General features: G+C 54.6%; 1 protein-coding gene across 3 annotated transcripts in view; it reads left to right on the top strand.

Annotated features, from left to right (window-relative positions):
* The first annotated feature begins 338 nt into the window (after positions 1 to 338).
* The window catches only part of ARHGEF5 (Rho guanine nucleotide exchange factor 5), a 53397-nt gene continuing 28888 nt past the window's right edge, over positions 339 to 24847 (top strand). For 2 of the 3 annotated variants that reach the window (XM_068170632.1, XM_068170640.1), the window contains exon 1: positions 2249 to 2406. The gene's annotated coding sequence lies outside the window, so the exon portion shown is untranslated. Of the gene's footprint in view, positions 987 to 2248; positions 2407 to 24847 lie in introns of those variants that run through there. The other variant, XM_068170646.1, reaches the window with a different exon arrangement.

A 24847-nucleotide genomic window follows, 5' to 3' on the forward strand; every position in this document is an offset into this window, starting at 1 on the left:
TTCTCCATTCACCTTTCCCCCATGCCCCTGGCAGAAGTACCTGAATGGCCCTGCATTAATTTAGCACACAGAAATTAGGAGCCCATTTCCCACTAAGTTGTAGAAGGAGAGGTTGGCCCATAAAAGGATGTGTATATATATTGGGATACCTGCACATGATGACTTTTGGGCCCTTCTTCAGCCCTGTCTGATGCCTACAGCAAAGTTAGGCACTCAAACTTTCTGTGCAAGGGGCAGGGAAAGCGAGGTACCTCCGGGTATGATTCACCAAAGCAAACACAAAACCTGCCCCTGCCCCAGCTGGAGGTGCCAAGGAGATCAGTAAAGGTTAAACCCTTGCTGGACAATGGATTGTCCTTCTCTGGATGACGTTTTCCAGTCAGGATGCCCAATTCCAGCCCACTGCCAGCTGCTAGGAACTCATACAATGTGGTAGGAAGAGGCATCGCCTATTTATGTAATGCCCCAGAGCTCCGAGCACCAGCCCAAGAGAGACATGAAGCAGAGCTGATTTCCCCAGTCTCCTGGCTTGTGGGAATTTGAAGCATCCCTTTCCTCTCAGCTGACTGGAAATGCAGTGATGTGGAATAGGAATCTCAGCTGCAGAAGCTAATCCACTCTGAGCCCATAATTCATCCACACAAACAAATGAAAGCACTAATTGAATCAGAAAGCAGAAGCAAGCATGAGTACAATGCTGTTGCTGGCTGGGTAGTGCTTTCAGTGTGCTGCTTCCAGAGGGAGTTATCCTGCCTGGGAAACCCTGCACAAGTCAGAGCAGAGAAGGTTGAGGATTGCCTGGGTATGGGGCACAGGATTTCTCTGGTGGTTGGGGCAAGCTCCCCCTTCTCTTTTGCTGGACTCTTTGGAGCACACCCTGGGAGGATAAAGCCACCTGCAAGACCCAAGAAACAAGTAGGAAAACAAAGATTTATCAAATAAATGGCACTGGATAGCAGTTTGAGGAGACTGGAAACAGGAGATAGGTAAAGCTTTCTTCTCTGGCATAATCCTTCGCTCATCTCACATTCTTTGTGAGCAACTACCCCTCCTGTGGTAGTGTACAGGATTTATGTGCTTCCTTTAGCAAATCCAGGCATTTACACTGCAAATTGTGAAACTGGGGAGGAAGGGGGGGCGGGAGGGAACTGGAGAAGCAACCAACCTACTCTATTAAATGAACCCCCTAAAATCTCTGAATTTGCCCCTTCTTGTGTGATCCCTTTGCCCTGCTACTCCCAAACAGTGTTGCCTGGGACCCAGACATCCTCCCCTTTGCTCTTCTCCTTTATTTATGCCTTTCCTCTACCGAGCTCTGTTCCACTCTGCCGCATGTCAGAAGTTTCCCTGCGGACTATCTTGCACCTATCACAGAACCACTGAATGTTAGGGGTTGGAAGGGACCTCCAGTGACAGAATTTTACCGGGAGCTGATGATGCTGTCCCCTTTCAGTCCACAGCTGAGCACAGCAACCAGGGAAAGCTCTGCTGCAGGTTAAGGCTCCTTGGGATCATACAATCAATAAGGTTGGAAAAGACCTCAAAGATCGTCAGGTCCAACCTGTCACCCAAGACCTCATGGCTCCTAAACCATGGCACCAAGTGTCCAGTCCCCTCTTGGGATATTTACCTGTGTTGCCTGAGAGTGGTCGCTGCAGCTTCAGATTTTTAATACTACCCGTGGGATTATTTTTTTTTTTGGGCTCAATTTCTTCTGAATTCAGGTGTTTAAGTGTTTTACATTTATCCGAACGGCTCCGGTGTGTCCTCTCGGCACCTCCGAGCTCTCCTGCTGGAGAGGCCAAGTCCCGCCACAGGCAGCCGGGACGGCTCCCCCCGCTCAGCCCTCCCCGGCGCTCAAACCCTCGGCAGTCAAAAGCGAAAATAAAGGAATAAACAAAGTCAAAATACCTCACGCTCGGGCGGGCGGGCGGACGGACACGGGGGCACGGCGGGCTGCGTGCGCCCGGCCGGGGACGGGAGCAGGGGACGGGAGCCGGCGACAGGAGCCGCGGACGGGAGCCGGGGCCGGGAGCCGGGGCCGGGAGCCGGGGCCGGGAGCCGGGGCCGGGAGCCGGGGCCGGGAGCCGGGGCCGGGAGCCGGCGCGTCCCGCGTTGGCCCTTCGGCGGCTGCGGCGGCGTCTGCGCCCTGCCCTGCCCCGCGCCGTCGGAGCGCGGCCCGCCGGCGGCCGCGCTGCGCCCCGCACGTCAATCAGGGCGGCCCGCCTGCCTTCCTGTAGGTGTGCCCGGCTCACCTGCGAGCCTCGGCACTCATGACATACCTGCGGCCCCGGGGCCGGCGGGGAGACGGGGGCCGGCTGCCGCGCCTGGGGGGAAGCCGCGGGAGGAGCGGCGTCTGGGGCGGGTAGAGCCGGAGCGGAGTTCGGCGATGTGAGAGCGGCGCAGGTAAGGGCGGCCGGCGAGGGCGGCGCGGCCCGGCGGGAGCGGCGTCGCCGTGCTCCCGGGAGAGGCGGGGGGAGGCGCGGGCCTGGCGCCGGAGCCCCGCTCAGCACGGGCCGGGCCGGGCCGGAGGGGCGGCTGCCGTCCCCCGCGGCGGGGACAGCGGGCGGGCGGCGGGCGCGGGGCGGAGGGGCGAGAGGCAGGCAGGGCTCCACCATTTTAGGACCCGAGGGGGACGGGGGGGAGGGATCTCCGGGAAGGGCGCCCCGGCCCCTCCCGAGGCGGGCGGTGGGCCTGCCGCGCTGCTCGGCCGGCCGGGCCCGCGGCGCGCAGGTGTGGGTGCGCGGGGGGTCCGCCCGCGGCACCGCGAGCCGCCGGGGGGGGGGGGCGGGGGGCGCGGCGTCAGCCCCGGCGGGCCGCCGCTTCCAGAGGGGGCGGCGGCGGGGGGCGCCGCTCCGCCGGCCCCGGGGCGGCCGCAGCCTCGGCCTGTGCGGGACGGCGAGGCTCCGCACCCCGCCGGCAGCGCCCGGCAGCCCTCCCCCGCTGAGCCTCCCGCTGCCGGCGGCAGGTAGGGCCCGGAGCGCAGGCCCGGTCCCAGGCTCAGCTGCCGGCAGCCAGAGCCTCTTCCCGCAGCGGCGCTGCCTCCCACGCAGCAGCGCGACGATCCCACGGTGTTCGCTGGGCTTCCAGCGCCGGCCGGGGCCCGGGAGTCCCGGGGCTGTGCTTGAACTCTGGACACCGGCTTGTTTTCCTCCTTGCCCTGCTGGGCCGGCGCCTTGTGACTTTTATGGCCTGTCACGGAGGGAAGGCAGGGGAACGAAAGGCGAGATACTTGCCCGCCTCTCGCTTCCCATCTCCTTCCCGCAGCCCCACCAGCGGCTCTCACGGTAGCCTCGGCGCCCCAGACAACCTGCCGGGGGTGGGTGAGGGTCTGCTGAACTTTCGTGGCTCTGGCCTGACCCGTCCTCCCTTCAGCCACCTGCGTTATCCTTGTGCTTGGTGCTTCCTTTATCCTCAGAGGTCGGATAAGACCTGGATCAAATCTGGTAGGGGAGGGGATCTGAGCTCGGCTCATCTGTGTCGCCTTGTTGCAGACTTTGCCAAGGAGCTGCTGGCTGTGGCCGATGTTGGTTTCTCCGTGTCGGTGCCCTTCCTCTCTGGCCAAGCCGCATCTGTAACGTGTTGCAAAGCTTTGTGACCTGATTCTTTGGTGTTTTGGAGTTTCTCATAACCGAGGTGACTTGTTGGAGGTGGCACAGATAAAGTCAGAGTCCTGTTAAAGGGTTGCAACAGGGGGAGGGGAGGTGGCTTGATTTGGAAGAGTAATGGGTGACTCAGATTTCAGACCTGCCATGGAGTTGGCTGAGGAGGAGGCATCCATAGCTGTGTGTAAAATGTGTGTACAACTTCCAACAGCAGCTGGAAGCTGTACCAAATCCCAGCTCTTCTGAATTTTCAGTTGCTGTGAATACTTGGACAGCTCATGTGGCTTCCGTGCAGAAGCTCATTTTGCCAGTGGAGGTTGAGGATAGCGTTTGCTCTGTGTGTTCTTGACAGGTCTGTCAGGGGGGCTAGCTGGTGTCATTGCTGGTGGTGACTAGGCTTGAGTTTGGTGCCCTTGCTGAAGCCCCCTGTTCCTGCTCTCTGAGACAGTGGGACTCAAATGCTTCCTCTGGGAACCCTTGGTGTGCATCCTGGTGGGTTTTGCTGGGAAGAGTGTTCCTTGCATCCTGTTAAGCTGAGGGAGATGGTTTTGCTCTTGTTCTCTTGAGTCTCATCCTTTCTTACAGTTTTCTTGTTTCAAGTGGCTTCTAGAAGTAAAGAATTTTTCTGGAGTTTGGCCTATCTCTCTATATTTGTCTATTTATCTCTCTATATTTGTCTATTTATCTATCTATATTTATCTATCTATCTATGTTTATGCATCTATCTATTTATCCATCCATCCACCTATCTATTTATCCATCTATCTATTTATTTATTTACTCTATGCACTGTACTTTGGAGTCTGGTTTAAAATGGGCTATTTTAGTACATGTGTTTGTATTGAGAGCCAGATTCACTATTCCAGGCAAAACTTTAACAGGCAGCCTGCAAGGGATTTCAAATTCAGAATTTGAATCACTTTTCCCCCTCCCCTCCATGAATATTTGATTCTGAGTTACTGCTTTCTGTCACTCAGTACCTCCTGTGTTGACTGCTTGGCTACTGTGTATCTGAGTTTAACCACTGCTGCCCTGTTTCAGTAGTCCCGTCTGCCTAAGGTTTGTCATTCCTTTGCAGCTCCTTGCTGAGCTGCTGTTGTATCTTTCAGTGAAGTACTTGGAAGTGAATTCAGGGTTGTGCTCTGTTGTTTTGGCTCTTGGGCTGTACGGAGTGGGCTTGTTTCCCTCTTCTCACAGAGCTGATGATCATGGTATCAGGCAGATGGGGACAGACACCTTATTGTGACCTCTGGCAGGTATTTACATTCCCAGCTGGTTATCACTGCATCATATCCAAAATTCTATTAGAAAAGTACCCAGTCTTGATTTCAAGATACCAGGTGATAGACTGCACTGGTTCCCCAGGTAAATTATTCCAGCAGCTGATTACCCTCACTAATTTCTTATCTCAATCTGTCCAGCCTGGTTCCTAACCACAAAATCTCCCTGCAGATTTTCATGCCAGGTTACAGAGCCTGTTGCTGTGCCAGGATGACACATTTCAGGAGGATGATGGGTTATTGTACCACAATCTCACAGCTGCTCCTGGTGCTAACCTCTGGATTCTAGGAAGAGAGGCAGTCCTGGAGCTGCAGTCATAGGGTGACTGGTGAGGTTTAGAGCAGCAGCTGAGTGTGCCTGGCTGTGGTGACTCTGCAGGCAGGGCTTCCAGAGAGTTACTTTTATTGCTTAGAGTATGGCTTCATGTGATGGTTAATCCCCCAGAACCATGAGCTGCTGCTGCTGAAGGAACAATCCTGCTGCCATCCAGCCTTGACTGCAAGCTCCTGCTGCTCCACTTGGATTTGATCTAGTGACCCAACTGGCCTGGAATCAGGTCAATCACTCACAGAATACAGCATCGAAGCAGAGCTGGCCATAAATTAGCTTCCTGAGAACATATCCTATTTGCAGGAGATCACGTAGGAGTGTGTGACCTTCAGACGCCAACCTGCTGCTTGCTTGCCTGGATGCAACATCTAGCTGCGTGCTGCTGCTCAGTGTGTGAGATCCACTGGCCCAGAGAATCATAGAATTGTTAGGGTTGGAAGGATCATCTGGTTCCAAACCCCCTGTCATGGGCAGGGACACCTCACACTAGATCAGGTTGCCCAGAGTCACATCCAAGCTGGCCTAGCTCAGAGTGTGTTCAGCACTGGAGCTCCTGCTGCTGCTCATGCCTGGGTCAGGCCTAGGTGGTGCCCAGTGGGGCCTGCAAGGTCATTGACCCCCTGCATGTGCCATCTGTGGGCAGATCCAGCCTTGCACAGGGTGTGACTGGAGGTGGAGAGGTGAGGAGCAGCTGCTGCTTCATCGATGAATTCAGCAGCAGAGTTTATGGATCTAAAGTACACCCCTCTGGAGCAGAGGATTACGATCCTGATCATGTCAGGACACGATTTGTTTGGATCTCAGCAGCCCTGAGATAATCAGGGGATGGGTGGTGCAAGGCTGGGTGAGAAGCAGACCTTTACTCTGTCAGACATGACTGCTGGTCCCAGCTGCCACAAGGTGGCTGCAATTTGCCTTCCAAATTCACTTCAGAATAGAAACAGATGCCCAGATCAGTGTTAAACTAGCACAGACAGCACTGCTGGGAGGGGAGGTTGCAAGAAGAAGGTGCTTTGCCCACTGTGTTGCTGGGCAGCTACCAGCAATAAGCATGCATAAACTGGCATGTATCCTTTGTACTCACAAGCATTTATGGAGTCAGGATGGTTTGGTGTGGAAGGGACCTCCAAAAGTCATCTAGTCCAACCCCCCTGCAGTCAGCAGGGACATCCTCCACTAGATCAGCCTGCTCTAAGCCTTCTCCAGCCTGACCTTGGGTATTTCCAGGGATGGGACCTCAACCTGTTGCAGTGTTCTGTCACCCCCATGCTAAAGAACTTGTGCCTCACATCCAATCTAAAGCTGCTCTTCTCTCATTGCAAACCATTGTCCCTCATCCTGTCACTGCAGGCCTTTGCAAACAAAAGCCCATTGCAACCACTTTCAGTGCACTGAGCTCAAAATCATAGAGTCATACAATGGTTTGGGTTGGAAGGGACCTCCAGAAGTCATCCAGTCCAACCTCCCTGCAGCCAGCAGGGACATCCTCTACTAGAGAAGGTTGCTCAGAGCCCTCTTGAGCCTCACGTTGAATATCTCCAGGGATGGGGTCTCAACCACCTCCCTGGACAGCCTGCTGCAGTGTTCTATCACCCCCATGCTAAAGAACTTGTTCCTCACATCCAATCTAAATCTGCTCTTCCCACATTTCAAACCATTGTCCCTCATCCTGTCACTGCAGGCCTTGCAGACAGTCCCTCTGCAGCCTTCTTGGAGCCCCCTTCAGCTACTGGAAAGCTGCTCTTAGGTGTCCCCAGAGCCTTCTCTTCTTCCAGGCTGAACACCTCCAGCTCCCTCAGCCTTTCCTCACAGCAAAGCTGCTCCAGCCCCCTGATGCTTTTCATGGCCCTCCTCTGGACCTTCTCCATCAGGTCCATGGCCTTCCCATGCTGAGGGCTCCAGAGCAGCACTGCAGGTGAGGTCCATGGCCTTCCCATGCTGAGGGCTCCAGAGCAGCACTGCAGGTGAGGTCCATGCCCTTCCCATGCTGAGGGCTCCAGAGCAGCACTGCAGGTGAGGTCCATGCCCTTCCCATGCTGAGGGCTCCAGAGCAGCACTGCAGGTGAGGTCCATGGCCTTCCCATGCTGAGGGCTCCAGAGCAGCACTGCAGGTGAGGTCCATGCCCTTCCCATGCTGAGGGCTCCAGAGCAGCACTGCAGGTGAGGTCCATGGCCTTCCCATGCTGAGGGCTCCAGAGCAGCACTGCAGGTGAGGTCTGCCCCGAGCAGACCCCAGTGGCAGAGTCCCCTCCCTGCCCATGCTGGCCATGCTGCTTGTGCTGCAGCCCAGGCTGCAGCTGTAATGATCAGCAGTGCCCATTCTTTGAGTAGCACAGATCATGCCTGGGCCCTTATGCCTTTGCAACAGTTTTCTGCCCTGTGAGGAGGTGCCAGCTGGTACTCCACAGGCAAAGGAAGGCTGCTGTACCCACACCAATGTCTGTAAAGCTCTCCTGCTGAAGCTGTGCTTTCAGTGGCTCTTGTCCTTCTGCAGTTGATTAAGGCTGAGCTTCTGTTCAGATGAAGACATTTTACAATGGGTTTTCCACAACCCAAGGTGAACTCTAGACCTGTGAAATGTTATCTAGCTGCAGCATTTGGGTGGCTCTCCTTTCCAAAGTGCTCTGAGATCTCTATCTGTTACACTGCAGGTGAGGACTGTCAGATGAGCAGCAGTGAAGCTGAGAAGGTGCAGTGTGTATCCATTACCCCTCTGCCACTGGCTTTGGAGGAGGTGTCCCAAGATCACTGCCAGCCCTGCAGGACAGGGCTGGTGTCTCACTGCACAGTATTTAGCATGGTGAAGTTTCAGTCTTAACTGTTGGTCTTGCAGCTGGCTCAGATAACTCTTTCCATTGTTTGGTGCTTCTCCTCAGCTCTCTTTTTCTGTGACTAACTGGAGGTACTTCAGGCCTAAGTCTGAGTACAACATATCTGATGGATCTTGTGGGTGAGTTTGGAGTGACACACTTCTCACTCCCATCTGTACCCCTCCCCAGAAAGCTTTAGTTTTTTCCTCCTGGGAAACCATATTTCAGCTGTAGGCAAGAAGAGGCTCAGGGTGGATGGTGCAGGTAGTATCATTGAATTCTACAATGGCTTGGATTGGAAGGGACCACAGAGATCACCTCCAACCTCCCCACCATGGGCAGGAATGCCTCTCAACTCGACTAGACTCTGCTGCTCAAGGCCTCATCCAGCCTGGCCTTCAACACCCCCAGGCAGGAGGCAACCACAGCCTCCCTGGACAGCCTGTTCTGGAGTCTGAACACCCTCATACTGGAGAACTTCTTCCTGAGATCCAGCCTAACCCTGCTCTCTCTCAGCTTCAAACCATTCCCCCTTCTCCTGTCTCTAGACACCCTGATGAAAAGTCCCTCTGCAGCCTTCTTGTAGGACCCCTTCAGGCAGCTCTAAGGTGCCCCCAGAGGCTTCTCAAGGCTGAACCTCATGAGGTTATCATGGGCTCACCTCTCCAGCCTGTCAAGGTGCCTCTGGATGGATCCCTACCCTCCAGTGTGTCAGCCACACCACACAGCTTGGTGAACTTGCTGAGGGTGCCCTCAAGCCAACTCTGCTCCTCTGGGTCTGAGTCCTGTGCCTTCCTCTGATGTTGCCCTCGCAGCCCAGCTTATCTCCCTGCCCTTGCACAATGAGTAAACGGAGCTGTGTCCTCTCAGGGGGGTGCCAAGAAAGGAAGATGAGCAATTTGGCCATGTGCTAGAGCAATGAAATGTGCCTTATCCTGGAAGAGCAAGGCCAGGCATGCCAATTATGTCAGTGTGGTGTGCTCTGACCAGTCACAAGGGAGGCTCAGGGCCATAAAAGTCTAAAGCTGTAGCTGGATGTACAGAAAAGTCAGGGCAGCTGAGTTTCCCAGTGGGTGTTCTTAGAATTCCAGAGCCATTTTTCCTTCATTCTGTAGGCAGCAGCATTTTGTACCTGCTGAGTGTGTAATAGTGGTGACATCAAAGTAGGGAAATGGGCATCTGAGAGTAACAGGGGGGAGAGATGGGTTGGCTCTGACAGCCATGGCAAACAAGAACATCACAGTATCACAGCTCATTAGAGGTTGGAGGGGACCTCCAGAGATCATCAGGTTCAACCCCCTGCCAAAGCAGGATCACTCAGGGCAGTCTGCACAGGAATGCATCCAGGTGGGCTTTGAAAGTCTCCAGAGCAGGAGACTCCACAGCCTCTCTGGGCAGCCTGTTCCAGTGCTCTGGCACCCTCACTGCAAAGAAGTTTCTCCTCATGTTGAGGTGAAATCTTCTCTGTTCAAGTTTGTACCCATTGTTCCTTGGCTTATTACTGTGCACCACCAACAAGAGCTTGGCCCCCTCCACTGACACCCACCCCTCAGACATTTGTACACATTGATCAGATCCCCTCTCAGTCTTCTCTTCTCAAGGCTAAACAGCCCCAGGGCTCTCAGTCTCTCTTCACAGGGGAGGTGCTCAAGTCCCCTAATCATCCTTGTGGCTCTCTGTTGGATCCTCCCCAGCAGTTCTAGGTCTTTCTTGAAACATGAAAAGATGAGATGTGCTGCACTGCCAGTGCACTGGAACCTGGCAGCATCAGAAACCTCCTGTTCTGCAAGCCAGCCTCTGCCCTGAAATGTGCTGTGGTTCACTGAAATGCTGCCTTTGAGAAGTGAATTGAAGAGATGGCACTGGGCAGTTTGGTTGTGACCCTGGAAGGAGTGCACTAAGTTCATTTAAATGAGGAGATTCTGCCACTCTGCTCTGGGGAGACTTCACCTGCAGGGCTGTGTCCAGCCCTGAGCCCTCAACACAGGAAGGACAGGGATGTGATGGAGCAGGGCCAGAGGAGGGCCATGAAGATGATCATGGGGCTGGAGCAGCTCTGCTAGGACAGGCTGGGAGAGCTGGGGGTGTTCAGCCTGGAGAAGAGAAGGCTCCAGGCAGACCTTAGAGCAGTCTTCAGTAGCTGAAGGGGGCTGCAAGAAGGCTGCAGAGGGACTGTTTGCAAAGGCCTGCAGTGACAGGCTGAGCAGCAATGGTTTGAAAAGAGAGAAGAGCAGCTTTAGATTGGATGTGAGCAGCAAGTTCTTTAGCATGAGGCTGGTGGAACACTGCAGGAGGTTGCCCAGGGGGAGGTGATTCAGGCCCCATCCCTGGAGGTATTCAAGGTGAGGCTCAACAAGGCTGTGAGGAACTTGCTGTAGTGGAGGATGTCTCTGCTGACTGCAGGGGGATTGGACCAGATGGCCTTTGGAGGGCCCTTCCACCCCAGACCCTCCTCTGATTCTCTCCTAAGGTGTGTGTTCCTGTTCCAGCCTGTTGTATTTCACAGGTGAGAGCAGCTCTCCCTCATGGACCCTGCAGCTTGACATCTCCAGGTAGCTGCCAATGTGTTTGTAAGCTGCAGCTGTTTGTGGAGGCAAAGGTTGAAGCAGCTGTTCTGTGGCTGCATCTTTGTCATCTTCTCTTAGGGTAAGTGCCAGGAGAGCAAGAGCTGGGCAGAAGTTGAGAGTGCAGGGCACAGTAATGCTGCTGTCTGCTGCTGTGCCTCTTCCTCAGTGCAACTGCTTCTTCCATCTGCTGTGGTCTGTGTCCTACCTCCTGTGTAAATCACTGCCAAGGGTGACAGAGTAGATTGGGCACATCAAGATGTGTGTTGCTGTTCTTCCCTTCAACAGCCTCCTGGCACTGAGTTGCAGGCAGGTCCAGCTGCTGGCGCTGCGGGATCTGCCAGCAGGGACAGGCAGAGCCCTTGCTCAGCAAACAGTAGCTGGGCTCAGGCTGTTAACCCTCCTGCTTTGCTGCCTCTCCTAGGCAAGGACTGCTGCCCTGGCCTCCACCTCAGCTGGCTGTGAGGTGGAACCTTTCTTGTCATGTCCTTGTCTTGCTGTCTTGTTTGCAGTTCTGGGCCCCTCACTCCAGGAAGGACACTGAGGGGCTGGAGTGTGTCCAGAGGAGGACAGTGAGGCTGGAGAAGGGCCTGGAACAGCTGGGCTATGAGGAGCAGCTGAGGGAGCTGGGGTTGTTCAGTCTGGAGGCTGAGGGGAGACTTCACTGCTCTCTACAGCTACCTGGAGGGAGGTTGGAGAGAGGAGGGGACAGCCTCTTCTTCATAGCAAGGACCAGGACTACTGGGAATGGTTCCAAGCTGCACCAGGGGATCTTTGGGGCTGGATGCTAGGAGATGCCCAGGGCAGTGGTGGAGTCACCACTCCTGGGGGTATTCAAGCAGCAGGTAGACCTGGCACTTAGGGACATAGTTTAGTGCTGGGTCAAGGGTTGGGCTGGATGATCTGGGAGGTCTCTTACAACCAGAGATACTCTGTGGTTCTGTGATTCTTCTGTTCTGTTGAGCTGGGGACTTGTGAAAGTTGCTCACTTTGTGCCCCTGCTTTCCAGCTGGGTGTCACACACAGGGGAGGCAAGGTGCTGGCTTCAGTACCTGTCAGCAATCAGTTGTGCTGAAAGCTGAGTTCCTCAGTGAATGGAGCCTGGCAGAGGTAAGGCTGGGGACTCCTTTTCCAGCCAGGAGGGGCTTTGGGAGGCCACACCAGGTCTGATAAACTCCTTTAGCTGTGCCTGATGGGCAGTGGCAGACGTTAAGAGTGCAGAGCCACCCATGAGGCTCCAGTGGAGGAGCTGTGCTGTATCTCATTGGACTGGGGAGAGCTGGGCTGCTGAGGTGTTTATTTCTGCCCTGCTGATCAAAGCAGGTTGCAGGTAAATGGGATTTCATTTCACTGGTGCCTAGAGCTTCCCAGGGGAAGGTTCTCATCCACGCTAAGGTAGGCACAGCTTCAATTAGAGCACGGCATGCGTGCTTGCGTGGGTTGGAGGAGGCAAGTCCACCAAGGGCTTTGCATTCCTCAGCCAGGGCTGCCTTTATTTTGTGATGGTATCATAAAAGAGGGGAAGGAAATTGTCCTGGGCCTCTATTACCCCATTAGTCACGGGGACTGTTAGGAGCTCAATTGCCTCATGTTCCAATTCCTCACCAGCACGCTGGAGTCATGAGCTCGGGGTGAAGCTGGGGAACACCAACCTCATTTGCCTCCTTTGCTTTGGCCATCTGATAGGGTAGGACCTGGGAGGGGAAAGAGGGAGGTAGTTTTACATGCCACAGGGTTGAGGAAAAGGAAGCTGCAGGCTGCTCAAGAGTGGATGTCTTCAGCACTGCCAAAGGCCAGTCTCAGGGTTAGAATAGAATAGAATAGAATAGAATAAGCCAGGTTGGCAGAGACCTTCAAGATGTCCAACCTATCAACCAACACCACCTAATCAACTAACCCATGCAACCAAGCACCCTGTCAAGTCTCCTCCTGAGCACCTCCAGTGATGGTGACTCCACCACCTCCCCAGGCAGCCCATTCCAATGGGCAATCACTCTCTCTGTGTAAAACTTCCTCCTGACCTCCAGCCTGAACCTCCCCTGGCGCAGCCTGAGACTGTGTCCTCTTGTTCTGGTGCTGGCTGCCTGGGAGAAGAGACCAACCTCTGCCTGTCTACAACCTCCCTTCAGGTAGTTGTAGAGAGCAATAAGCTCTCCCCTGAGTCTCCTCTTCTCCAGGCTAAGCAGCCCCAGCTCCCTCAGCCTCTCCTCACAGGGATGTGCTCCAAACCCCGTCCCCAGCTTTGTTGCCCTTCTCTGGACTCGTTCCAGCAAGTCAACCTCCTTCCTAAACTGAGGGGCCCAGAGCTGGACACAGGACTCGAGGTGTGGCCTAAGTCATTGCTCAGCTGACACCTGAAGAGCCATGGAGCCAGCAAGCAGCACTGCTCTAGGAAATCTTGAGGGCTGCTGGTGGGAAGAAAACTCTGCCCTCTCATTCCTAGAAGGGAAAAAATGAAGGGAGGAGAGATTAAAATGTTTCTAACTGTCCCTTTTTTAATTGAAACTAATTGAATGCTTAAAATGGGAGGTGGGGGGGAAGTAATTAGTGGCTTATGTAAATGCTAGGAGCATTTCTAGCTGGTATGAAAGCTGTGCTCTAAAGTATTATGGATTTGGAGCTGTGCTGCATAATTCTTGCCCTTTGACAAGCAAGGGCCAATATCTGGCTGGTCCTTAATCCTTTCTAAGGTGGTACCTGTAGGGCTCCAGGGGTGTTTATTTTGGGGTCTGACTTTAAACTGTTTGCAATGTGCTGTGTTAATTAATGGCCAAATGCAAGGTGCTGCACCAGGGTCAGTGCAGTCTCAAGCACAGATCCAGGCTGGGTGAGGAGTGGCTCCAGAGCAGTCCAGAGGAGAAGGATTTGGAGTTCTCAGTTGGTGACAAACTCCCCATGAGCCAGCAATGGTTTCTGGCAGCCCAGCAAGCAGCTGTGTGCTGGGTGGCAGCCAAAGAAGGGAGAGCAGCAGGACAGGGAGGGGATTCTGCCCCTCTGCTCTGCTGAGACCCCACTTGCAGCAGTGCCTCCAGTTCTGGTGGCCCCAGCATAGGAGAGACAGGGAGCTGCTGGAGTGGGCCCAGAGGAGGCCATGGAGATTATCAGAGGGCTGCAGGACCTCCCCTGTGGGGACAGGCTGAGAGAGTTGGGGTTGTTCAGCCTGGGGAAGAGGAGGCTCCAGGGAGACCTTAGAGGAGGCTTGGTTGCATGATTTAGTTGATTAGATGGTGTTGGATGATGGGTTGGACACGATGATCTTGAAGGTCTCTTCCAACCTATTTTATTCCATTCTATTCCATTCTATTCTATTCTGTTCTGTTCTATTCCCTGCAGGGGGTACAAGAAAGCTGGAAAGGGACACTTGACAAGGGATTGTAGTGATAGGATGAGAGGCAATGGCTTTGAGCTTAAGGAGGGCAGATTTAGACTGGAGATTAGGAAGAAGCTCTTTCCAGTGAGGGTGGTGAGACACTAGAAGTGGCTGCCCAGAGAGGCTGTGGATGCTCCCTCCCTGGAGGTGCTCAAGGCCAGGCTGGATGAGGCCTTGAGCAACCTGGGCTAGTGGGAGGTGTCCCTGCCCATGGCTGGGGTTTGGATCTGGATGATCTTGGAGGTCCCTTCCAACCTACCCCATTCTGTGAATCTATGAATTACAATGTTAGGAACTGAAGCTGAACCTCAGCTAGCGCATCTCTGAGCTGTAATTACAGCTGGCAGCTTTGGAATGAGGTGGTGGCAGCTGGCAAAGCTGGGTGCAGAAAGTGCTTCAGAAGGTTGCAGCTACTCCATTTAAAACCCTGACCTGCCCAGCTTCTTCTCCCCCTTCATCCTGAGTAATTCCATGTCAGACTTTGCAGAGGGTTTGAGGAGGCTTCTCAGCTTGGAGCAGAGCAGCCTGAGGGGTGAGCTCATTCCTGTTGGTAAAGATGGGCAAGGCAGTGTCAGGAGGATGGAGCCAGGCTCTGCTCAGGGATAGCCAATGACAGGACAGGGGGCACTGGGGGCAAGCTGGAGCCGAGGAGCTTCCAAGAGAAGAGAAGGATAAGCTTTTTCCCTGTGAGGGTGCCAAAGCCCTGGGGCAGGCTGCCCAGAGAGCTTGTGGAGTTGTCTCCTCTAAAGACATTGCAAACCCCCCTGGATGTGTTCCGTGTGCCCTGCCCTGGCTGATCCTGCTCTGGCAGGGGGGTTGGACTGGGTGATCTTTGTAGGCCCCTTCATTCTGGGGTCTTGTTAGATGGTTTCAGAGTTGCTCACATGAGGCTGGTTCCTTCAAGATCTGTCTGCCCCACAGTGCCCTCTTAGCCCCAGCCCTGTGCTGTGTTTGGGCTCCCTGTGACAGCAGTGAGTGACAAGAATGAGACAAGGAAACATTAAGCAATAAAATAGTGGCCAGGAGTGCACAGACAAAATTTCCCTGCTCTGCTGCTTCTGTCCTGTGTGGGCTGGCCAGCATGCACCTGCTTCTGTGCTGGAATCTCTTGGCAGCCAGGGTGAGACACCTACACTGAGGTGTCAGGGACTTGCTTGTAGATTCTGGGTGTGGTTTCACTGTAACTGAGGTCTAAGTCCAGGCTTTGCACTCCTGCTCAGCAGCCCCGTTGGCCAGGCTCCTGTTCCTCTCCAGTTCTTGCAGTTGCTGTTGCAGCAAACTCAGCATCTACACTGCAGCCAGCTCTGGAGCCCTCAGCACAGGAAGGATGTGGACCTGATGGAGCAGGGCCAGAGGGGGGCCATGAAGATGATCATGGGGCTGGGACAGCTCTGCTGTGAGGCCAGGCTGAGGGAGCTGGGGGTGTGCAGCCTGGAGAGGAGAAGGCTCCAGGCAGACCTGAGAGCAGCCTGCCAGTACCTGAAGGAGCCTGCAAGAAGGCTGCAGAGGGACTGTTTGCAAAGGCCTGCAGTGACAGGATGAGGGACAATGGTTTGCAATGAGAGAAGAGCAGATTTAGATTGGATGTGAGGAGCAAGTTCTTCAGCATGAGGCTGGTGGAACACTGCAACAGGTTGCCCAGGGAGGTGGTTGAGGCCCCATCCCTGCAGATCTTCAAGGTGAGGCTCAACAAGGCTCTGAGCAAGCTGATCTAGTGGAGGATGTCCCTGCTGACTGTAGGGGGTTGGACTGGGTGAGCTTTGGAGGTGCCTTCCAGCCCAGAGCATTAGCTGATGCCATGTCTAGCTGCTGCAGGGAGCTGTCATGTTTACCTTTCCTCTCTCCTGTCACACCTTTCTGGCTGCTGATGTCACTCTGCTCCTGTGGTGTTTTCCTGGCAAGGTAACTCCCTGAGCTGGCTCACCTGTGGTCACATGCACCCTGGCACATGGCAGGAGGTGGCAGCAACCTTTAATCTGTTCTGGCTGTCAGGGCAGTGCAGGGTTTCTTAGGACCTCATTCCCAGGGGGTGCTGGATGGACTGCAGGTCAGGCGGTCCCCAGTGGCAGATCTGCTGGAGCCGCTGGAGTGGCTTTCTGCCCTTTACAGCAGCACCTGTGGGGAGTCTAATTCATGGGGCAAGAAGTAAAACCAGTGTGGGAGAAAATGCACCATGGGTTTTTCTAAAGGCAGAGCCTGCCAGACTCGCTGAGTTTCCCTTTTGAAAGGGGAAGAGCGAGGGCAGCAGGGGAGGAGCTTCCGGTGCCAACGGGGAAGTCTTCCTCCCTTTGCACCGGGCCCAGGTGATACCTGGCAGTGGGAAACTGCACCCCACTGCTCACCCAGGGTCCAGGGAGATGCCTTCCAGCTGCAAGAGGCACAGAGAGCGTAGTGGGATGGTTAGCAGAGTGGGTGTGAGATGCCTGCTGTTCAGCCAGATAGGATAGGATAGGATAGGATGGGATAGGATAGGATAGGATAGAATAGAATAGAATAGAATAGAATAGAATAGAATAGAATAGAATAGAATAGAATAGACCAGACCAGGTTGGAAGAGACCTTCAAGACCACCATGTCCAACCTGTCACCCAACACCATCTAATCAACTAAACCCCCATCCAGTCTCCTCCTAAACACCTCCAGTGATGGTGACTCCACCACCTCCCTGGCCAGCACATTCCAATGGCCAATCTCTCTTTCTGTGAAGAACTTTCTCCTCACCTCCAGTCTAAACCTCCCCTGGTGCAGCTTGAGTCTGTGTCCTCTTGTTCTGGTGCTGGCTGCCTGGGAGAAGAGACCAACCTCTGCCTGTCTACAACCTCCCTTCAGGTAGTTGTAGATAGCAATAAGGTCTCCCCTGAGCCTCCTCTTCTCCAGGCTAAGCAACCCCAGCTCCCTCAGCCTCTGAGGGGTGGCTGAGTAAAGATGGAAGAGGGCAGATTTAGGCTGGAGAGGAGGGGGAAATTCTTTACAGTGGGGATGGTGAGACCCTGGAACAGGTTGTCCAGGGAGGCTGTGGATGCTCCCTCCCTGGAGGTGTTCAGGGCCAGGTTGGATGAGGCCTTGATGAACTTGGTCAAGTGGAAGATATCTCTCCTCATAGCAGGGGGTTGGAACTGGGTGATCTTGAAGGTCCCTTCCAACCCAAACTGTTCTATGGTTTGCAGCTGAATTGAAGGAGCATCTTGTTGGATGTGGACTATGAAGAGCTGAACTTCAGCAGGATGTCTGCAGGTAGACAGAAGGGAGGTTGTAGCCAGGAAGGGGTTGGTCTCTTCTCCCAGGCAGCCAGCACCAGAACAAGAGGACACAGTCTCAAGCTGTGCCAGGGGAGGTTTAGGCTGGAGGTGAGGAGAAAGTTCTTCCCAGAGAGAGTTGTTAGCCATTGGGATGTGCTGCCCAGGGAGGTGGTGGAGTCACCATCCCAGGAGGGGATTGGATGTGGCACTTGGTGCCATGGTCTAGTCATGAGGTGTTGGGTGACAGGTTGGACTTGGTGATCTCTGAGGTCTTTTCCAACCTTGGTGATTCTATGCTCTAAACTGAGCCTGACACATTTGCTTGCTCATCTGTTTTACCCCCTTACAGCACAGCCTGTTTCTCTGGCAGGTTTCTGGAAGCTCACTGGATCAGGTCTAAAGAGCCTGCAAAGGAGTTCAGTGTCATCAGTCCCAAGTGAAAGCCTTTCAGCTCTTCTGACAGACAGGAGAAGAGGAAGGGGCAGTTTCCCTTGCTCTCATTAGTCAGGAGGGAAGGCTGCAACCCAAGCAGCAGGGTCTCATTTTTGAGCCATACTTTGTTTTCCAGGCCTTATTTTTTTTCCCCCTTCACCCCAGCCATGGATTTCTCTCGACTGTCAGCCAGAGTTCTCCCCTAACCACAGGACTTTTAGGAAGTGGGGCTGTATAAAACCCAGCAAATGTTGTGATGGTGCAGAAGAAACCTCTGCCAGTTGGCCAGGCAGGCTTTTACACCCTGAGTAACAACAGGTTTTCCATGTGTTTGCATTAGTGCCTTCCTCTTCAGCTCCCACACAATTCCTGTGGCTTTGGGTGTGTGAAGCTGTTTTTCCATGAGGATAGGGAAAGGGTCCCTGCTGGTGCTTTCCCACATTTACATTGCTTAGATGATTTTATTTATATTTAATCCTTTGCTTGTCTCTTTTGTGTGTGTGTGTGTGTGTGTGTGCTCCCCATAGCAAACATGTCTCCTAGGCCTTGGTAGCTTCTTCAATCAAAGGGTACTGCCTCAGCAGCAGAGTTCACAGGGTTGTGACAGGAGGCAGAGAGTCAGCTCAGGGGCCTGTGGCCAGTGGTGTTCCTCTGGGATCAATCCTGGGCCCAGTTTTGGTCAGTATCTGGATGAGGGGATTCAGTGCTGGTGATACCAAAATGGGAGGGGGGGCTGACACCCCACCAGGCTGTGCAGCCATCCAGCAGGAGCTGGGCAGGCTGAGAGCTGGGTGCAGGCAAACCTCAGGAAGTTCATTGTTGTTTAGCCTGGAGAAGAGGAGGCTCAGGGGAGACCTCATTGCTCTACAACTCCCTGAAGGGAGGTTGTAGCCAGGAAGGGGTTGGTCTCTTCTCCCAGGCAACCAGCACCAGAACAAGAGGACACAGTCTCAAGCTGTGCCAGGGGAGGTTTAGGCTGGAGGTGAGGAGAAAGTTCTTCCCAGAGAGAGTTGTTAGCCATTGGGATGTGCTGGCCAGGGAGGTGGTGGAGTCACCATCCCTGGAGGTGTTCAAGAGGGGATTGGATGTGGCACTTGGTGCCATGGTCTAGTAGTCATGAGGTGTTGGGTGACAGGTTGGAGTTGATGATCTCTGAGGTCTTTTCCAACCTTACTGATTCTATGATAAGTGCAGAGTACTGTGTCTGAGGAGGAGCAACATCAGACACCAGTCCAGGTTAGGGGTTGCCCTGCTGGAAAGCAGCTCCACAGAGAAAGACCTTGGAGTGCTGGTGGACAGCAAGTTCTGCATGGGGCAGCAATGTGCCCTTGTGGCCAAGGGAGCCAATGGCATCCTGGAGTGCATCAAGAAAAGTGTGGCCAGCAGGGCTAGGGAGGTTGTCCTTCCCCTCTGCTCTGCCCTGCTGAGACCACAGCTGCAATCCTGTGTCCAGTTTTGGGCTCCCCAGCTCAAGAGAGACAGAGACCTGCTGGGAAGAGTCCAGGGAGAGCTATGAGGATGACTGGGGGACTTGAGCATCTCCCCTGTGAAGGGAGACTGAGAGCCCTGGGGATGTTTAGCCTTGAGAAGAGAAGACTGAGAGGGGATCTGATCAATGTGTACAAATGTCTGAGGGGTGGGTGTCAGTGGAGGGGGCCAAGCTCTTTTTGGTGGTGCACACTAATGAGCCAAGGAACAATGGATACAAACTTGAACAGAGAAGGTTTCAGCTCAACATGAGGAGAAACTTCTTTGCAGTGAGGGTGACAGAGCCCTGGAGCAGGCTGCCCAGAGAGGTTGTGGAGTCTCCTGCTCTGGATCCATTCAGAACCTGCCTGGATGCATTCCTGTGTGAGCAGCCCTGGGTGCTGCTGCTCTGGCAGGGGGGTTGGACTGGATGATCTCTGGAGGTCCCTCCCAGCATCTAACATCTTGTGATTCCAAGTACATTTCCCAGCCAAAAGCAGTCTGCTCCCTGAACTGCTGGCCTGCAGGAGGGTTGTACCCCAAGCTGGCTTTCCCTCCCTCCCTTCAGAAGCCCCAGCAGTTCCTCTGAGCTGCAGCTCTCAGGGCCAGCCTGCACCACTGTTAGCCACTGGCAGGTATTTTGCATTCTGATGCAAGCTTCATTATTGGGGGTTTTCCATCTTCTTTTTCCTTAGTTTGTTTTTGTCCTTCACAGTTCTCACTAAACCTCAGTGCTGAAATTGTGAGCAGCTAGTCAAAGACTCTGGAGAGCTGAGGCTGCAGATGTGCAGTTTGGGAGCACAACATGAGGGCAAGCATGCTCAAGAGTTTTATTGCTTTCTTAATAATAAACCAGGTTGGAAGAGACCTTCAAGATCCTCGTGTCCAACCCAGCAACCAATCCAACCTTCTCCTTCTTCTTCTTGCTGTCTCAAGCTCTTTTTCATTTTTAAACTTCTATTAATCTCCAGCTGATGGTTCTAAGAATCACAGAATGGTTTAGGTTGGAGTGGACCTACTAAGGCCCAGTCCAACCCCCTGCAGTCAGCAGGGACATCCTCCACTGGAGCAGGCTGCTCAGAGCCCTGTTGAGCCTCACCTCAAAGATCTCCAGGGATGGAGCCTCAGCTGCCTCCCTGGGCAACCTGCTGCAGTGCTCCACCACCCCCATGCTAAAGACCTTGCTTCTAACATCCAATCTAAAGCTGCTCTTCCCTCATTTCAAACCACTGTCCCTCATCCTGTCACCACAGGCCTTTGCAAGCAGTCCCTCTGCAGCCTTCTTGCAGCCCCTTCAGGTACTGGAAGGCTGCTGTTAGGTTTCCCCAGAGCCTTCTCTTCTCCAGGCTGAACACCCCCAGCTCCCTCAGCCTGTCCTCACAGCAGAGCTGCTCCAGCCCCCTGATCATTTTCATGGCCTTTCTCTGGCCCTGCTCCATCAGGTCCCTGTGCTTCCTGTGTTGAGGGCTCCAGTGCTGGGCACAGCACTGCAGGTGAGGTCTCACCAGAGCAGAGTGGCAGAATCCCCTCTCTCCATCCCTGGCCATGCTGCTTTTGGTACAGCCCAGGCTGCTGTTGGCCTTCTGGGCTGCAAGCTCAGACTGCTGGCTCCTGTCCAGCTTCTCCTCCACCAGCACCCCCAAGTCTTTTTCTGCAGGGCTGCTCTCAATCTCCTCATCCCCAGCCTGTGTTGCTATCTAGGATTGCCCTGACCCAGATACATCAGAGTATCATCATAGTATCACAGTATCAGTCAGGGTTGGAAGGGACCACAAGGATCATCTAGTTCCAACCCCCCTGCCATGGGCAGGGACACCCCACACTAGATCAGCCTGGCCAGAGCCTCGTCCAGCCTGGGCTTAAACACCTCCAGGGATGGGGCCCCAACCACCTCCCTGGACAACCCATTCCAGGGTTTCACCACTCTCATGGTGAAGAACCTCCTCCTCACCTCCAGCCTGAATCTCCCTACCTCCAGCTTCATTCCATTCCCCCTAGTCCTGTCACTACCTGAGATCCTGAGCAGTCCCTCCCCAGCCTTCCTGTAGCCCCCTTCAGATACTGGAAGGCCACAATTAGGTCACCTCGGAGCCTTCTCTTCTGCAGACTGAACAGCCCCAACTCCTTCAGTCTGTCCTCACAGGAGAGGTGCTCCAGCCCTCTGATCATCCTTGTGTCCCTTCTCTGGACACCTTCCAGCACCTCCACATCCCTCTTGGAATAGGGGCTCCAGACCTGGACATCCTACAGGTTTCTGCTGTGTTGTGGCTGATGAAGTTTTGCTGGTGGAAATCACCAGCCTGATGTGACAGCCAAGTCCACTTTGGTTGGTGTTTGAGTTGGGTTGCAGAGGGTAGAGTGCACCTCTTGATGCAGAGCAGCACCATTTGCCCAGTGTGCTGATGACTGGGTGTATTTTGCTCTGCATATTTTCAGTCATCTCATGCTACTGAAATCCTCTAACTTGCTGTCTTCTGTCCTGCAGGGCTCTGACAGCCCTTGGTAGTGGAGCAGGAAAGCAGAGCTTGCTCTGGCTGCAGAAAAGCTTGCAGTACATGTTTGCCAAGAGCTTTAGAGGCCCTTTCTGCAGGGAAGGACAATCTGTCCCAGTCCAGTTTGCTGAATCTTGTTCATCCTTATCTGTCTGTAGCTTAACTGTGCTCAGGAGTGGTGCAAGTACTGTGGCAGCAGCTGTGCTCAGCAAGAGTTCCACTCTGCAGCCTGGGCAAGGCCAAGCTTTCAAGTGTGTTTCCAGGCCCTTTGATGTTTGGCTGGCATTTGCATCTGTCCAAACGGTTAGCTGCAGAGGTTAGCATTCTTTAATCTGGGGCTCAGAGAGCAGCAGTGTGGGATTCTGGCTCATGCCTCCAGAGCCTGCTAAGAGGCTCTAAATTTCTGCTGCTAACTCTCCCAGCTAGGTCTTGGATCAGTTCAAAGAGAGACTGGGAACTCCTCTAGTTTCTAGGGATGTCCATGGGAGGCAGCTGGCAGCCAACACTGCCCAGCATTCCCAGGGCACCTCTCAGAAGGCTTTGCCACCTTTTGTGCTGCAGGTGTTACTGTGGGTCCCCTCTCCAGCCCCCAGGGCTGGCAGAGGCTCCTGCACAGAGCAGCTTGCAGGGACTCTGTACATTGTCCTCACTGCAGGAATTCTTCCTCTGACCACCCCTCAGTGCCAGCAGCCTTTCTACTGAGCTCCAGCAGTGAGCACCAGGCACCATTCTTGCCTGTTTCCATAGCAGAGGGCTCCAGAAGTTCAAGGCTTATGTGTTCCTTTTATGCATAGAAAACATCAGCTCCACATCCCTCTTGTCATAGGGGCTCCAGAACTGGAGGCAGTACTCCAGGTGGGGTCTCACCAGGGCTGAGTAGAGGGGGAGGATCACCTCCCTCGACCTGCTGGCCACACTTCTCCTGCTGCAGCCCAGGATCTGATTGGCTTTGCAGGCTGCAAGTGCACACTGAGAGCTCCTGGTGAGCTTCTCCTCCACCAGTACCTGCATCTGGGGAGGAGCAACACCAAACACCAGTACAGACCTGCTGGAAAGCAGCTCCATGGAGAAGACCTTGAAGTGCTGGTGGGCAGCAAGTTCTGCATGGGGCAGCAATGTGCCCCTGTGGCCGAGAGAGCCAATGGCATCCTGGGGGGCAGCAAGCAAAGTGTGGCCAGCAGGGCTAGGGAGGTTCTCCTTCCCCTCTGCTCTGCCCTGCTGAGACCACAGCTGCAATCCTGTGTCCAGTTGTGGGCTCCCCAGCTCAAGAGAGACAGAGAGCTGCTGGGGAGAGCCCAACAGAGGTTAGGAGGATGATTAGGGGACTTGAAGATCTCTGCTGTGAAGAAATACTGAGAGACCCTGGGGCTGTTTAGTCTGGAGAGGAGAAGGCTTAGAGGAGACCTTCTCCTCAGAGGGGTGTCAGGATGGAAGTGCCAGGCTCTTGGTGGTGGTGCCCAGTGATTGGACCACCTCACCTCACCATGAGGAGACCTTTATGGTGAGGGTGCCAGAGCCCTGGAGCAGGCTGCCCAGAGATGTGTGGAGTCTCCTTCTCTGCAGGCTCAAACCTCAGCTGGTTGTGTTCCTGTGTGAGCTGCCCTGGGTGCTGCTGCTCTGGCAGGGGGGTTGGACTGGATGATCTCTGGAGGTCCCTTCCAGCCCCTACCATGCTGTGGCTCTGTGAAAGCTTTCTGCATGTAACATTATTTCCCTCCTTCATTCTTATCTCTAGCACCCTTCCTGAGCTGAAGAGTTTGACCTCACTCCTTCACCTCTCTCCTTGAGCTGTACTGTGGCAGAGCAGCCTGGGAGTGGTGCATGAGGGCTGGCAGCTGTTCCTCTGCAGGGGAGCGCAGGCAGTGGGTATCTGTCCATGGCATCAGCAGCTGTCTCTAAATGACTTTTGCATGGAGAAAGGCAGGCTCGGAGCCAGCCCCTTCTGAAGTGTGTCTGAAGTGTTTGGGAGGTGGTAAAGCCCAGCTGAATTGGCAGCAGGAGGCTTGGGGCAGCCCTGTTGCCCTTCAGGTGGGTGTTGCAGCCTCCACAGAGCTCTGCCCTGCCCGGGCTGCAGCCCTTAAAGCTGGCTCTGGCATTCCTACACCAGCAAGGCTGTGCCCAGGTGAGGGAGTGCTTGGGGAAGGCTGTGTTTCAGTAAGAAAATAGGTGTGGTGTCCTTGTCCACACCTCTCAGAGGTTGTTGTGAGAGGCTTTCTCCTCTCACAGGCAGCTGCTCTCACTGCTGTGACAGAGAGGAGGAGGAGAGCCTCAGAGAGCAGCCCCTGCCCTGACTGGCAGCCCCGAGGGAACACCAAGCATCTCTGGCTGCCAGTGCAGCTCCAGCAGGGTTACCAGGCCCAGCCCATCGTTGCAGGGCAGAGCTTTCTCTGCTGGCAGCCTGTTGGCAGCAGCCTGGGCTTGTGGGCTGGCCCAGCCCCCGTGGCAGGGGGAGCAGGCTGGGGAGCAGGCCTGTGCCAGGGTGGGTGCCAAGGCCAGCGGGGGTCAGGCAGCGCTGCGGGGGAGGCTGAAGGTAGCACCCCACAAGCTAGGGCTCTGCCTGGCTGTGGAGCAGGAGTGTCTCAGGGCTTCACTCCATGCTGTGTTGCCTTGTTTCCTGGCTAGCTGAAGGGCTTGTCTGTGCTTGACAGCACTTGTTGGTTCTCCTTTCCTGATTGCTGGAGGGGGGGGGGGGGGAGGGCAGGGGAGGTACTTTCTATTTAAAACCAGAGGTGTTTGTCATCTCCATCCAGGTGAATTAACCCACACTGGAAAGGAAGTGTCACAGCCACTCTGCCTGCTGTAAGCAGGGAAAGCTGGGGGTGGGGGCATGGGGCATGGCAGCAATTGCTTTGTCCGCTGCTCTCCTGCTTTGGCTTCTCTGCCCCACCTCCCACACCCTTCCCCTCTCAAATCTTCAGCTTCCTCCTGCAGTGTGGCCAAGCATTGCCCCTTTCACAGAGTCACAGCATTGCAGGGGCTGGAAGGGACCTCAAAAGATCAGCCAGTCCCACCCCCCTGCCAGAGCAGGGTCCCCTAGAGCAGATCACACAGGAACACATCCAGGCAGGTTTGGAGTATCTCCAGAGAGGGAGACTCTACAACCTCCCTGCTTTCAGTCTGGCTTGTGGCCAGCTGCACCTCCTCACACTTGCAGCAAGCTTGTGCACCCAAAGTCACCCATGAGTAAGGGGCAAATGAGCTGCAGCCCTGCCCTTTCCAGCCCCTCCTGGGAGAAGGATGTGGCTGCTTCATCTCAA

Source organism: Melanerpes formicivorus, unplaced genomic scaffold (assembly GCF_026170545.1).
Source record: "Melanerpes formicivorus ecotype bairdi unplaced genomic scaffold, bMelFor1.0.p_v2 SCAF_3, whole genome shotgun sequence".
In the NCBI taxonomy this organism is placed as follows: domain Eukaryota; kingdom Metazoa; phylum Chordata; class Aves; order Piciformes; family Picidae; genus Melanerpes; species Melanerpes formicivorus.